This window comes from Schistocerca serialis, chromosome 2 (assembly GCF_023864345.2).
Source record: "Schistocerca serialis cubense isolate TAMUIC-IGC-003099 chromosome 2, iqSchSeri2.2, whole genome shotgun sequence".
NCBI lineage: Eukaryota > Metazoa > Arthropoda > Insecta > Orthoptera > Acrididae > Schistocerca > Schistocerca serialis.
In genome coordinates this window covers 246,723,562-246,740,182 of record NC_064639.1, presented here as the reverse complement: position 1 = coordinate 246,740,182, position 16,621 = coordinate 246,723,562, and the positions used below count along the sequence as shown (strand labels likewise).

At 40.2% G+C, this 16,621-nt stretch overlaps 1 protein-coding gene and 1 non-coding gene across 2 annotated transcripts in view; one reads left to right on the top strand and one right to left on the bottom strand.

Moving 5' to 3' along the window:
• LOC126456992 (kinetochore protein NDC80 homolog) overlaps window positions 1-16,621 on the bottom strand; it is a 165,046-nt gene that overhangs the window by 24,115 nt on the left and 124,310 nt on the right. The window lies entirely within an intron of this gene.
• Window positions 3,616-3,687, top strand: Trnap-ugg (transfer RNA proline (anticodon UGG)). Its single transcript has one exon. It is a non-coding gene; the product is annotated as a tRNA-Pro (tRNA).

The window sequence follows — 16,621 nt, the reverse complement described above, 5'->3', positions numbered from 1 at the left end:
GAGTGGAATGAGTCCGGTATTTATGCCTACTTTTGCTAGGCGTTATTCTGTGGTCTGTGTTGCGTCTGGCGCTCTGTCCGTGGTGTGCGCCGACCAATAGCAACGGCCGTAGCAATCTCTTCTATCCGTGGCTGTTCCGAATGCTGTGCGCGTACTTTGTGGTTATTATCCATTGTCAATATAGCTGAATTAAGTTCTGAATGGAGTCCAAGCGGTGCTAGACGTGTTATCTTCCGAGTGTTGTCATTGGAGTCCTTCTGTGAATTAGGACATTCTGTTACCGTGCTGTGTCGTGTTAGGCGTTCCGTCCGAAGTTCATGCCCCCTCAGGAGCGGCTGCAGCATTATTTTCAGGCCGATTGTGTTCAAATCGTTGCTCGATTCTTGGAAGAGAGTCCTCAGATACTTTGCCTGTTGGCTGAGGTCGCATTTCACTTACGTCCTTAGTTACATGTACTGGGCCGTCATCTCTAATTTCATCCTTATACTTGTGTGCTTGGGATTTGGGTGTTGTCTACATTGCGTCTTCAGAAGATCGAGTGCTGGGTTCCAGGCCGAGCTCAACTGGAAACCGGTATCCCGGTTCATGAGATTCTCCGCAACCTTAATCTCAATAGGTTCTTTGATGATGCTGTCCCAGTATCTCGATGTTTGTGTTAAAATTTTGGCATCATTATACTTCATAGAATGATTGAGTTCTAAACAATGTTCGGCAATCGCTGGTTTGGTTGCCTGTCTCAGTCTTGTGTGCCTCTGGTGCTCTTTCACCTGACGTCAACTGTCCTGGTCGTCTGGCCGATGTATGCCATATCACATTCGTATGGTACATGATAAATGCCCGGTTTCTGTAGACGCAGGTCATCCTTCACACTCCCTGGCAGAGCCTTAATCTTGGTGGGTGGACGGAACACGCTTTTAATGTTATGTCTGCAGAGAATTCTGCTGATTTTCGCAGATACTGGCCCAACAAATGTGCAACTTTTTGCATTTCTTCTTGTATCTCTTCAGGAACCTCTTGTGGGGAAACAGGATGCAGCAGCTTTTGAAGATCTCAGGGTGAGTACCCATTTTTGTAGAACACGGATTGTAGATGTTCTATCTCCGTCGCCAAATTATCTGGGTCTGAAAAGAATTCATGCCCAGTGAACCAGTGATCTGAGTATACCGTTTTTTTGTGCCAGGTGGTGCCAACTGCTGGCCTGCAGGTAAAAGTTGGTGTGAGTGTGTTTACAGTACACACCGTGACAGAAGGTACCATTTCGCTTCCTCCTAACTAGTAAGTCTAGGAAAAGGAGTAGCCCTTCCTTCTCCAGTTCCATGGTGAATTTAATGTTAGGGTGGCGTGAGTTTAGGTGGTCCAAGAAAACATCGAACTTTTCCCTCCCGTGGGGCCATATGACAATGGTGTCATCCACGTATCTAAAAAAACCATTTCGGTTGATTTGAGGCCGATGTGAGTGCTTCTTCTTCAAATCTTTCCATAAAGAGATTGACCACCACCGGTGAGACTGGGCTGCCCATTGCTACACCTTCCGTTTGTTCGTAGAATTGACCCCCATACAGGAAGTACGTCGATGTCAGTATGTGTCTGAATAAGTCCAGGAGCACACCATAGAACTTTTCTCCGATGAGCTCAACTGAATCTTTCAGTGGTACACAGGTGAACAGGGAGACTATGCAGAAACTGACCATAACGTCAGAGTTCAAGACCTGTAGCTGTCAGATCCGGATAATTTGGCAATCTTCTGAAGACGCAACATAGACAACATTCAGATCCCAAGGGACACAAGTATAAGGATGGAATGAGAGATGACAGCCCAGTACATGTAGCTAAGGATGTATGTGAAATGGCACCTCAGACAACAGACAAAGTATCTGAGGACGCTCTTCCGAGTCTCGAGCGACGATTTGAACACAATCGGTCTGAAAATGATGCTGCAGCCGCTCCTGGGAGAGGGGTGGGGCGTGGGGGTGGGGGGAAGAACTTCGGACGGAATGCCTAACATGACACAGCACGGTAACAGAACATCCTAATTCACAGAAGGACTCAAATGACGACAATTGGAAGATAAAACATCTAGCACAGCTTGGACGCCATTCAGAACTTAATTCAGCTATACTGACAATGGATAATAACCACAAAGTACGCACACAGCATTCAGAACAGCTACGGCTAGAAGAAAATGCTACAGCCATTGCTATTGGTCGGCGCACACTGCGGACAGAGTGCCAGACGCGGCGCGGACCGCAGAGGAAACGCCTAGCACTACGTAGGCATAAATACCGGACTCGTTCCACACTGGAATTGGTATCAGACAGCACCTGAAGAAGACTGCGAGCCACACAGTTGAAATATCATGCAGGAAAGACGCGAATAACTGGCAGAAACCCGATTAATCAACATGACAACGCCTCGCCAGGAAAGTTTGAAGAATTACTTAAGGTGTGTTTTTGGGGAGGGGTGCCACTCATATTGGTGTTGATGATGTTTGGTTCATGGGATGCTCAACTGCGCAGTCATCAGTGCCCGTAGAATGTCCCAATCTTTACACAGTCCAATTTTAGCCATTTTCACAAATGATGATGATGAAATGAAGGGAACAACACAAACACCCAGTCTCTGGGCAGAGTAAATCCCCAACCCAGCTGGGAATCAAACACAGGACCTCGTGATCCAGAGGCAGCAATGCTAGCCACTAGGCCAAGAGCTGCGGACTCATATTGGTGTGTTACCTCAAAGATATGTCACAGACGTTATAGTTTTAAATTTATGCAAGAGCACTGCTGTCATGTCAAGTGACAAGGTTGCCCATGAGCTTAAATATGTATGTGAATCAGGCCTGTGGGTCACTTATGGATGCTTGGTGTATAGGAAGGAAGACTTCTTGTAGTTAGGACACACATTCAGTCTAATAAGGCTAACTATAAAGTTAAGAAATTTAATGATTTCTACGAAGGTCGTTATAAGGTTACTGAAATTAGGCACCTTAAGACCCCGAAACTGGAAAATATATGAACTGGAAAAATGTATGGAAGAAAACAAATCAAGAATATCTAAATATAAGTACTAGAGAAGAAGAGGCAGGAGAAGATGGTTAGAATGTCAACCGTGAAGGGATGGAATATTGTACAGGCCAGCAAGAAGACTGTGCCACCCATGAAAGAAATGAGCTCTTCAATTCTGTGGACAGTTATTAATTCAGTGTTTCTACTGCCTGTTATTGTGTAGTATCTGCAGCTCATGGCCTAGTGGCTATCAGCAGTATTACCACACTCCTGCACTTTGGTATGGTGGACGCTTTGTGCTGGAAGCAGCCTAGCTATGAAAACAGCTATGGACACAGAGTACTGTCGAAAACTGCGTGCTGACACAGAACGCTACATAGTGGGCGGATAGTGCGTGACACGATAACATTTGCACTTCACACGGTCGAAATACTGTCACACAACTCAAGCAGCTCTTTCAGCATTCACATAAACTGGTGTTCAGCACAGCTCATGTTGTAGGTGTCGGATTAAGAAACCTGTTTGAGAATATGGTCCAGATTGGATGCTGCAACTAGCAAGTGCGGCAAGGTCTCAGTAGATAGCGGGGTGCAGACCTGCTTCATCGTGCGGCCTGTTGGTCTAGGGGCATGATTCCTGCTTTGGGTGCAGGAGGTCCCGGGATCAAATCCCGGACAGGCCCTACTTTTCACTTTCGCGACAACCAAGCACTACGATAAACTTGTGAGTCTCTGAAAGTAAGCCATGCAACAGGACAAACTGCATGTCGGGCCATCGGCCCATCAGACTGCCAAGTGCGTCACGTGGAAAGCAATCTACGTGGTAGGATTAAGCCGTCTTCGCTTACTTATATCTATAAGATGTCTTGCCTGCTGGGAGAAACAGCTGAGGTCGTCTTCTTGCAGTTGAACCCCCTTACGTTCCGTTATTAATCCTAGTAGCAAAAGCATAAGCATTTGGAGCGTTCCGCATTCATGTGTGGACTGCTATTAACAATTTGGTCTAGATTGGATTATTATTAACAATTTTTTTTTTTGTGTGTGTGTATGGACACTGACCTATGCTGTTTACATGTCCTCCGAGTTGCTGTGGCAGCAGACGATTGTGAACTATGGTACGACGCAGTTTTCCTCCACCTTGCTACATTCCTGCTACAGAGAGTTGAGACAATGGAACTCAAGATACATTTTGATGTACCTGACCTTGATACACTAGAAGGCTGTCCAACAGTCTTGTTTTCATTTTACACCAGTCTTCCAGGCAGCTGGGAGGTCAATGGCACTGCCCACACAGCTGACATCCAAAATAGCACCAGCTACACCAGGCAGAGCACATGCTGTGTCCCAGTAAAGTGCCCACATCAACACATATAACGTGCACGCTAGACGATGAGATCTCAACCGGTAGCAGCTGTCAAAATCAGCTGTTACAACCATCTGTCGTCAAGAGTGCATGTGCTTTGAAGTGTCATGTGACCAAAGAAAAACTTGCTCAAAACTGAATTGCATGGGACTGAAATAATTTTCCACATTGGAGAAATTTCTGGATTACACGAAGCAGAAGCGGAGAGTGAGCATGTCAATTTTTGTGGTCCTCCGTTCAGTAGTGTGGTTGCGTTTCAAGATAGATAAAAATCTCCAGCAGCCTATGCCATCAAATTCTGCTTGAGTTGGCAGCAAGTGATGACTTCGAATGTAGTCATCTGGACTACATGAAATGTTTTGCATTTGAATTAATTTCACGATATTGCTGCTGCATTTTCTTGAGACCTGTTCAACACCTCCAAACCCTGCCTTGTTGAAGCACTTGGTGACAGTTTTTCACTTACTGTGAAGCCCATCCAATTACTTGCATCTAGAGCAGAAACTGAATGTGCAAAGCAAATGCACTTTCAGTGAGAATTTAGATTAAAACATGCCTATAATGGGACTTGAAAGTGTAAATAATTCCTTTGTCTGTGGCTCTTTGTGTTTAATGGAATCTGGAGGGAAACAAGCCAATTTAATGTTTGATAACTTGACTTTCGGTGGCATGTTTAGAAGAAAGAGAATTTGGCAATTTCCTTTTTTTCATTTTGATACTGAAAGAGCCCAGCCACTCTTCCATAAGACCACTCACCACCCGTGCTCCTTTATTGCTTCGTCATGTGACTAGAAGCTTACCGATGTCTATGTTTTTGAAATAACAGGTTTCTGCAGCCTTTCCTAAGTTTCATTGGTACTGAACACTTCTTTTGGGTCACAATTCGCATTTGGTTTGTGAAGTACTGTCTTCCATGATGTTGCTACACTTTCCTACACATCCTTAGCTTCCCCATCACTCTACACAATGTTGTGTCTAGCTTTGAGACTGTTTAGCTATCATGTGGATGCCTCCGTATTCCCAAGCTCTTTAGCGACTTCCAGAGCCTCACGCAGTGACCGGGATTCAGACAAACTTAGGTTGTTTTGCCCTCATACTTACGAACAATTCCCAAACTATCCTGTTAATTTCTTCATTTCCCATCTTCTGCGCCTTTCTTTTCACTTGCCTGTTCCCATTCATCCATTCAGTCCACATCTTAACCTTGTTTCTTAAAATTTCTGTTATTCCTTTGTCACTACATTTGAAATGAACAAAGGTGTGATCAAAAATTGCAGGACTGAATCTCTGTAGGGCGAATGGAGCAGTGGAGGGGGTTTGGACCACCTGGGCTTGATAGTAGGGAGCCTTCCGGAGAGACCGATATTTCCTCCAGTAGCCTGCTGGGAAGTAGAGAGTGAGCACGTCAATTTTTGTGGTCCTCCGTTCAGTAATGTGGCTGCATTTCAAGATGGATAAAAATCTCTAGCAGTGCTACACCATCAAATTCTGTGTGAAACTTGGGAAAACTGCGATGGAGACCCTCGGAATGATTAAGGATGCCTACGTGGATGCTGCCCTGAGCCACTCAACAGTGTTCGAGTAGCACAAGCTATTTCTGAAGGGATGGGAGCTTGTCGTAGATGACCAGCATGCCCGTCACCCATCAACTTCAAGGATTGCTGAAAATATGGCCAAAGTGAAGGTGCTCCTGAATTCCATCCAGCACTTAAACATTCATCTGATGGTTGACGAGTTGGGAATTTTGTACAATCCATAAAAAAAAAAAAAATTGTTACTGATGATTTGGAAATGCGAAAGGTGCGTGTCAGGTTTGTGTCAAAAATTCTGAGTGATGAACAAAAACTGAATTGTGTGCAAATTTCTAAGGAAAATCTGAACTTTGTCCAAGAAAACCCAAATTTTCTTCACAATGTGATTACTGGTGACAAATTGGGGAGTTTTGAGTACAACAAGGAGACCAAATGTCAGACTGCTGAATTTCACACCGCCAACCCCTCGTGTCCGAAAAAAGCCAAAATGAGCAAGTCAAGGGTAAAAATCATGCTCATCTGCTTTTTTGACCGTTGTGGTATGGTTTGCCGGGAGTTTGTGCCCCCTGGACAAACTGTGAATCCTAAATTTTACATGGAAGTGCTTGAGAGGTTGCGCAAACATGTCCTCAAAGTGTGGCCAGACATCACTGCATGTTGGAAGCTGCTCCACGATAATGCGCCATGCAACTGCGTGCGGTGGCTGTTGGAACACCTGGCCAAGCACAGGGTTGCCATGTTCCCTCACCCTCCCTACAGTCCAGATCTGTCACCGGCGGACTTCTTCCTCTTCTCAGTTCAAGCGGGACTTCAAGGGACACCGATTCGGCTCCATAGAAAATGTCGAAAACGCCATGATAGTGTCTCTGAAGAAGATCTCGAAAAGCGAGTTCCAGAAGGCGTATGTGCAGTGGGAATCCAGTTATATGCATTGTGCCAAAGCATAAGGGTGCTACTTGAAGGAGAACTAAAGATTTTGAAACGTAACAGCCCATTAAGACCCACTTAAAATGAATAACAGACATGTACTAATATCATAGTGTACTAGCTGTTCCAGAGTAAATATACAATTGTATATGTATTTTCAATTTTTTATGTCAATTTTAATTGCTAATTAATCAAATAATCATTTTAACAATGCCAAGGATTGTTCGGGATTGTTAAGAAAGTATAAATAGTTACAGCCATGTTGGCAAAGGGAGTCAGTACTTTGAGTGTATTTAGACAGAAAGCTTGTAGCTTGTTGACCATGATTTATTTCATTGTTGTAAGTATGGTACAACTTATTTCAGATTTGTCAAGATGCTTTTAATTAATTTGAGATTATAATAAATGTTCAGTGGAAACAATATATGGGATTAATTACTTAAAAATACTTTATAGGTTTTTTTCCAGTAATTGTCTCCAGGACTTCTGCTGAGACAGATTGCCAGATCTGATAAGTAAAATGACGCACAGAATGTTATAATTTGTAGCAGCTAGTTCAATAAAAAAATTGAAATTAATTCAGTCCCACTACTTGTTGATCACACCCTGTATTTCCTGCACAGAGAGTTTGTCTTTCTCACTCACACATATTAGAGATAGCAGGGCAGGGGTAGGGGATGGTAAAATACTGCTTGTGAGAGCATGCAGGGATGTGGTGGAGAGAAGGTAAGGCTGCTTTCAACCTTTAGAAACATATGGTTGTAAATTCAGGTATAGGATTGAGAGGATGTGGAGTGTGCCTTATATTTTTATTACATTATTTTTATGACGACTTATGAGCAGGTAGCCATTATTAAGTTTTTTGTTAGTGAGTAGTGACTGGTTTTTCTGGGCATCTTTGCTGTTGGGTCAGAACTTTTGTAATATATTTTCTATTTTTTTTGGATTTTTTTTTTTTTTTTTAAACAGTCTAGTGCGAGGTTGTAATGTGCACTATTATCAATAACAGTATGATGTAATAAATCATTCCTCTTACACATCACTGGTTTTTTCGGAACTGAAAGTGACTTTTTCCATTGGGGGCATCGTTATGCTATTTCATGTTCGACAATGTCCAAGTGCTACTGGTCTCATGCTGTAATGAGAAGACAGAGTCATTGTCTGGGCTTCATGCAGAACTCTCATGTGCAGTAAGTTGCATCAAAATTATTTGACATTTTGCTGATGTGGTGAAATATGAGTTTGGAAGTTTACCATGCACAGAAAGGGCAACATGAGTAATTATTTTGTTTATTCACAAATGGTATTTGTAATTATACACACAATCAGTGGACCAAACAGTATTGTCATCCTTGGTCACTAGAAACTTGTGGTGGGATACTTTATTACTTCTAAGTTTGTAAAGGTTACCATGGACTGTATTGTAAAAACAATACGGCAAGGTTCTGTGTGTAGGTGGAATAAATTTGACTGTTAAAAGAAGCATGGTTGAGTGTAGGCATTGTTAGGAAGTGTGTCATCTACAAAATCAATAAACTAAGAAAAATGATGTGTACTTTCATCCACTCAATGCAATATTTTTCCACCTTAATATGAACAATTTTAATATTCCTGAAGTGAAGAGACAAATATTCATTTTTGCAATACAGTCAAATTTTGCAATAAAGCATGCATTTTCTGTTAACCTCCTTTACGCAAGTCTGATCACTACAAACTAAACTGCTCAGATGAAGCATAACCAAAAAAATATAGGGGACGGAAAGATAAGAAGCTCTATGCTATCTTTCCTATCTGTTATGCAGAAGTTGCTATTTCTTTAAAAGTTTCTTTACAGTGACCAATAGAAGCTATCGAAATGTGGTGCTACAGAAGAATGCTGAAGGTTAGATGGGTAGATCACATAACTAATGAGGAGGTATTGAATAGAATTGGGGAGAAGAGATATTTGTGGCACAACTTGACTAGAAGAAGGGATCGGTTGGTAGGACATATTCTGAGGCATCAAGGGATCACCAATTTAGAATTGGAGGGCAGCACAGAGGGTAAAAATCATAGAGGGAGACCAAGAGATGAATACACTAAACAGATTCCGAATGATGTAGGTTGCAGTAGGTACTGGGAGATGATGAAGTTTGCACAGGATAGATTAGCATGGAGAGCTGCATCAAACTAGTCTCTGGGCTGAAGACCACAACAACACAGTGACCATAATCCATGGGGAGTCCCTCCTAGCATGAATTGTTCTACTAGGTACATATCTATCCAGACCACGGTCAACTATTCTCCTGAACTCTTGAGCCACTGTTGTTCTACCTGCTACTGTCCAGAGGTGTTTTGAGTTTCTCTTGATGAAGTAAAACAACTGGGTCTTTATCTAGCTTACTGAACTTAAATGATTAGTAAACTACAAAGCATAGCTAATATAAGTGGTAAGATTTACAACTGACTCATTGCCACTGATAACAGTTTCTATACAGATACCTTCAATGAGGTCAGGTCTTTTGTTGCCATTAGATGTAATGTATTTCCATCATGAGCAGTCTTCCAAGCTATCTGCTCTACGTGGTTTTCAGAAAAGACCATTAATGCTGTCTAGCAGGTTGTCCTGGCAAGCCTACCACTTACTAAACTACACTGTGCCCAAAATTAAAGCAACAAACAGAAATTTTGAAAGGTTGTGTTTATTTTGCCACAAAACAGTATAAACAGGTGATAGTAGAGTAGAAACAATGTAAAGAATACAAAATGAAAATAGCTGCTATATGCATAACAGTAGACAAGATGTGCCTAGTTTTTTCCCAACTTAATGCATTGTACATACATTCCGACACCTGGTTAATGTGTTCAGTATGGGGTGTGACCACCTCTGGCAGCAAAACAGGCCCTACAACAATGGGGAATGTTGTGAATGATGTCATCAGTTTCAAGTTGAGGCAATAACACCCACTCTTCCTGCAGAAGTGCTCAAAACTCATGGAGAGTAGTTAGTGGATGCGGATGTGATGCAACCTGTCACCCTAGTGCATCCCAGACATGCTTTAATGGGATTCAATTCGGGAGACTGAGCAGACCACGCCATGTGTGAAACATTTTCCGTTTCCAAGAAAACATCAGCCACGTGTTCTCTATGAGGTCGAGAATTATTGTCCATCAATATGAAGTCTGGGGCCACACGACCTCGCAACATCACACATGAGGTCCCAAGATCCTGTCACAATATCTGACAACAGTTAAACTTTGCCAATTCACATGTACAACTCATGATGAGATGTGCGAGTGGTCCACGGTCCACATAATCTCTGCCCACACCATTAGGGATCCTCCTCGATAACAGTCTCTTTTCACAATGCTTGGGTTCTGAAATCTTGTTCCATGTTTCTTCCAGATGCAAATGCTTAGAGAATCACTCTCCAGACCAAATCGGGACTCTTCTGTTAAAAGAAAACACAAAAAAAAAAAAAAAAAAAACATTGCATTGAAACAAGCGTTCAGTTCATAGTGCTGTGGAATGTGGAAAAAACTGCAAATTGGCATTCATAAGAAGAAGAACAACACCAAATGCAACAGGAGCGTAATATGTAAGAAATTGTCCACGCAACCTGCCACTGATGATGCCTTGCAGAAAATAAAGGCGAAACGCGTATGGCACTAAAATTGTGTTTTATTCAGTTGCTGTCAGATGGTCCATAAGTAAAAAAATTATCAGTATACCGTAATAACACTGGCCCCCTGTTTGACGTCCAGGTTGTATGTTGACGACTCCACTTTAGATATTCCCTTCTGTGAAGACGCATCAAAGGTACATATACAGCAGGTCTCCGACAAAGGCCAGTCTGCCGAAGCCTTCTGCCACTGTTTGTCTCAATACAACATGTCCAGTGGATGCTATGAGGTCAGATGCCAGTTGCCATGCAGTACTAATGCAATATAATGATTATAAAGAATCTGCCTCGATTGCAAATAGAAACCGGATTTTGACCTAGGTTTCGGCGCAGATAACCACGCCTTCTTCAGAACACACTAAAACTACAAACTGCCTACAGAGACATGGTCCAACATTAATACAGAATGCCCAAAAGGGCAAAAGAATCACATAAAATGTAAAATAAACAGTATGTGTGAACCGTGTCAATAGCTGTACTTAGCTCAAACGTCAGAAGTGTGCTTCCTCACCCCAGCCAACATTCGGTAGGCTGCGCGCTCTCAGGTAAACCTTTGCCTCTTTAGGCAGTTTGTATTTTTAGAGTGTTCCGAAGAAGGCACCGAAACCTAGGTCAACATCCGGTTTCTATTTGCAATCGAGGCAGATTCTTTATAATCATTGAAATTCACGATTGCTGATGCGCTGCAATGTTAAAAGTTCTCAGTACTAGTGCAGTACAGTTGTGCCTTTACAGCCAAATAACACTCCTCTCTTTTTGATATCACACAGGGCCGGCCCTGCCCTGGTCTTCGGGATACTGTTTTGGTCTCTTATAAATTGTCGCCATATCTGAGAAACAACAGAATGATTCACATTAAGCCATTGGGACACATCTGTTTGCGGTTTGCCCCCTGCCCCCTCCTAGATCTGGATTTGTTGTGCATGCGCGAATCTGGCAGCTTAGGCGCGCCAGTAAAATTTTTCCGGGTTGCATCTGGCTACTTGCTGCTATTGCTTATACAGCTAACTGCCACACTTCTGTAGCCAGAAGCAGGAGAAGGTACTACTGATACATGACTCAACTGTGCATGCGCATGAGCCTGCTCACAACTGCTCAAACTAATCTAATGTAAGCATTTGTGACATCACACTCATCGGAGGCAATTTGACATTATGTTGCATAGTCTTCCTAAAGCCTTTGAGACATTTTGCTGTTGGCAGATGCCTGTATGAGCACTGTCTTTTGTTGTTGTATATGGAGCATTTCCTTTGCGACTGAAGTTTGATTTTCGTTTTTTCTCTTGTTTATGTTTTATTACAGCTGTTTAGTCTGCAGTAGCGAGGTACAGTAATATCCTTCACTAGAGAATTTGTTCTTACCAGTCAAAGTTACAAAAATTTAATTGAAAACTAAAGCAGTGAAAATTCCTGGCATTCTAAAAAATTCCTGGATTTTTCCCGATTTTCTCCCAGATGAAAAAATTCCCAGGTTTTTCCCGGATTTCCCGAGTTGTATACACCCTGTAGTACCACCCAGACAAGTTGTTAGGTTAATCATAGTGTATAAGCTAGTAGAATTGCTTGAGAGATGCACATGTGTGCAAGTGAACAAGCAGTACGCACTACTGAAGCTAAAATGAAAGTGGGACATGTGCAGTGAGAAAGCAAAAACATAATATAAATTATTTTGATATTTCTGTATCTTACTGTGTATTGTTCCTGTCTGTTTTGAGCAATGCATGGTTTACAAGATATGGGATCTCGTTAGCCCAGAATGTGATGCAAACAGGTACTTGAGATAGTGGTACTAGATACCGTCAGTACTTGTGATGAATACCACACTCCAGCAGATCAGTAGAAGATAAATATCTATTATTGCACCAAATGTATCAAATTGGTTTTGTAAAATGAAGTATTAACAAATGCTGCTCAAGTTGTAGCATTATCATGATTCAAGTCAAGTGAATGTTGTGTATCTAAACTATTCATATTTATTGGCATGGCTATGTGACTTTTTAACAGTTACTGCAGAGAGCAATAAAAGACTTCTCAATACATGTATGATTAATTTAAAATGGTAAGAAACAGTAAAGTGTTTCTTTTTATAGTGATAGCTCATTTGTATTGAAGAATACAATGAAAAGACACATATTAATAATAATTACAGATCTCCAACACGCCACATGTGAAGTAGAACCACAACTTCATCTCTAATGAAAGAACAATAATTGATGGAGACTTCTTAATGCAATCTACTGCCAGTACTCCATTTCTTTCATTAATTATAACAACTGATAATTGGAGAAATATGAAATGAAATAACATCACATGCAATATATAGAAGTTAGTACATAACGTGACAACAAACATTACATCAACTGTAGGTAGTGATTTGGGGGGGTGGGGGTGGGGGGGTGGGGGGTGGGGGGGGTGGGGGAACAACAACAACAACATAGACTACATTACACAAAAAAGAGTAAGACATTTAAACCTTTAAATGTGCACAACACCCATGGCCTGATCATTCTCAGTGGGTTCGATAGATCCATTCACAGCATTTTATGGCTTGTAGCTAAGGGGAATGACTAATTTCAGGCTAGCGGGTGTTACAACACTACTAATTAATGCTTTCTCCACTAGCTTGTACCTCTCATCAGTCAATATATTGTATTTTATGAACTGTGTAAAAGCTTTTCTGGTTAGACATGGGATTTTATTGTCTGTATCTTGGACAGAAAATAACTTCTCTAATTATCTGGAGCCTGCTGAAGACTTGCCCTCATAACTGGTGCATTATTCCATATTTTTGTGGCAAATTAACAAGTAAGAACACAAGTTTTATCAGCACAATACAGCAAAACAGAAAAAAGCTCCCCAACTTGTAAATGAAGAAGGGTGAATATGTAAAAGTGGTCAGAAACAAGCAGATGTTTATGAAATGAAAGGTAGAGAGAGAGAGAGAGAGAGAGAGAGAGAGAGAGAGAAAACATGGAGGGGAGCATATTCCATGATTATGCAGCTAAAGTAGTAAGAATGGCAATGTACAAAAGGTCAGAGTTGTCATGGATTATAACAAGAATATGGGTGGTGTGGACATTGATGACTCCAGTTGCAGACCTACCACACAGCCAGGAGCAGACTAAAAAGAAATGTTATCAGATAACACAGGCCAACGATATTAAAAAAAACTTTTTTTACTTGATAGCTGATCTCTATAGATAGCTGAATCCAAATCTAGCCTTAGTTATTTTATATCACCCCTAGTTTTTGAGCAATATGGTTTTTATTATATAGTATAAAAATCCTTTGTTATACGGTAAATGGGGAAATTAATGAAACGCGTTGTTACAATGTAAGCATGGTTTGTATTTACAGTAGGCTACTTAAAACAATGATTTATGTTAATAGAGGTTTCACTTGTCAGCTGGAATTGGTTTGTATTTTCTTTCTCTTTTTTCTTTGAAGCTTCTTGTGTAACTTTTTCTAGATGAGTTGCTTGCTGAACTTCTCGGCAAAATGACCAACAGTAGCCCCCCACCATGTTGGTGTTCTTTCTATATATGTATATGATGGTTCCAACTGCCAATAAGTTCTTTTCTTTTAAACTAGAGCCAAGCAGTTCAGCTTATTCTTTCGTTAAGCTCAGATCGCAAACCAAATTGTTAAGCTCGGTCTGCATACACAATTTGGGCTTTAGACTTTCTGTATTACAATGGAATTCATCAACATCTGGTTCATTTAAGTCAGATTGTACATCAGAAAATACTTATGTTGGAATAGAATTAAAATCATCTGGTGGTTCAGGAACCGGCAAATCTACACCATGCCCTACTGGTTGGATGGCGGACAGAAGGTTAGGGTAGCTTATTACCTTCTTGTTTTTTGAATTATGACCAGTAATATCAGCACTGCAAAAGTAGCAATTATCGGAATAATTTCTTGGCTCACTCCATATCATGGGAACAGCATATCTAAAGGCTTTTTTCTCCTTTTTTGACCATTTTCTAAGATCTTCAACACACACATAACATACCTCATGCGGCACCCAAGATTTATCTTTGTCACCGAGTTTAGATCCAAAGTATGATAGATAAACATTTTTCACAAAGTCTGTAAGGTTTATTTGGTGTTTCTTAATCACAAACTCACCACAAATATAACAAAAACTGTCAGCAGAGTTTTTACAACCATGATCAAACACTGTACTGAGCACATGTACAGGAAATGGGAAAGTGAGGTTAGGTTGACAGTAAACAGAACACCATCTGTTAACACAAAAACAGAATCGACCCTTCTCTTGCCGGCAAATGTTTTTCAGCAGTGCTACCAAATGTCATCTACATTCATTACACCTCCTTTTTAAATTATTTTAACTATATAAAAGCTGTTAAATTCTTTTAAAAATCGCTTAATTTAATAAATTCAACTGTAAAATGTGAAGAAATGGTGGGTGATACAGTTTTTTAAGTATAATATTTGGATTTCCCCATCCTAAAAAAACATAATAAGAAGGTATTTTCAGCAAAAAAATTTTTTCATCGTTGGTCCAATTTATTGGATACTTTATGCTTCACTGCATACATTCTGTACAAAAAACCATGACAGCAAAAAACTTTGAATTCATGATTCATCTTGGAGAAGAATTGGCTGTATGCATTTTGCAACAAGGATCAGCAACTGGATGACCACTTCTGGTGACACCAAAAGCAAATCATCCTACAACAAGGCATTTTTCAGGGTTTTTGACAAGGAAAAATAAGAAAAAGATCAAGAAGGAGATGAGGAGTATGTACAAGTACAAGCCTTCAAAATAAGATATCTTATTGGTGTGGAGAATGTAACGTTCCCTGGCAAACTCACACATTAACAAACTGAAATTTATTTGTACCATATACGCCACTCTGAGCAATTTGTATATAATGTAATTATTTAACAAAAAATATTATTGAATTTTGTGTAAAAGACATTTGTTATTATTGTAATTTTTTTGTAGTAATATTCTCTCTGTATTTAGGATGGTAATATTTCTATATTAAATATGTAATTGCGAAATGTGTCAATATCTGAGATAACAGAGATGTGAAATTTAGCCAGAGGGAAATAATGTCGTGAAATTACAAAGAAATGTTAACAGTCAGCAGTACTATAAAAGCACAATGCACTATGTATTCTTTGGTCTTCCTCGTTTAGAGCTGAAAGCGGTAGGAAGCTGTGTCGATGTATTTGGTGAATGGGTAGACGTCATTTGTCTGTATCTAGATTTAGCCGCCATTGAAGGGGAAATTACGAGCATATGTGAGTTGAATAATTGTTATGGTAAAAATATATTGAAATTTATAGAAAGTGTGTATTATTAATGTAAATTAGCTTGCCCATGTCATCTATAATATTTCTTTAAAGAGTTTTCAGCATTTTTTTAGCGGTGTTGCTGGGCTGTGCCGCGACCGATCGATTTGCAGCGGCGGCACATTCAAAAAATTGTTCCGCTAAAGGAAAAATCAACCAAACCCGTAAATCGGGAACAGATAGATAAACATTAACAGTGAACTAAGAGAATGTTCTTCTTTTACAGCGATCCAGAGACTGACTGAGATTTTAAAAATAGTTACACATTTGTGCATTCTTAGACGGATAGTTAATGTTGAAATCTAACAATTTTGGTTCTTTCAAATAACTTAAATGTATAGCGAAGTAGGTTTGATCAGTGATAATTAAATGTCGGCTTGGTAATAATTAACCATTTTCTGCTAATAGTGATAATCTTGTGTTCAAAAGCTAACGCCGGGAAAGAATTCAGTAAAAATATTTAACAAAAAATCCACTGCATTTAGAAAATGTGTGCCAAGGCCGAATGATGTAAAGAATTTAATTTTCAACCAAATATTCTTAATCAGTTAATATGAGTTCACGTAATTTTTAAATGTACGTAATTCTTTTGAAAGTGAAAATTTTTATTACCACACATAAATAAGAGAGAGGTTCTACAACAAAGTTCACACGCAAAGAAAGTAAGGTAAAGAAAATTAACTTAAAAGCAAATTTTATTCTTTAACGAAATTTACACAGCAATTTCGTTAAAAGAATGTGGAGTTACTCTGAGCAGCACCACGTTTTAAAATATTACACACAGAAAACAATCTGTAATTATGTTT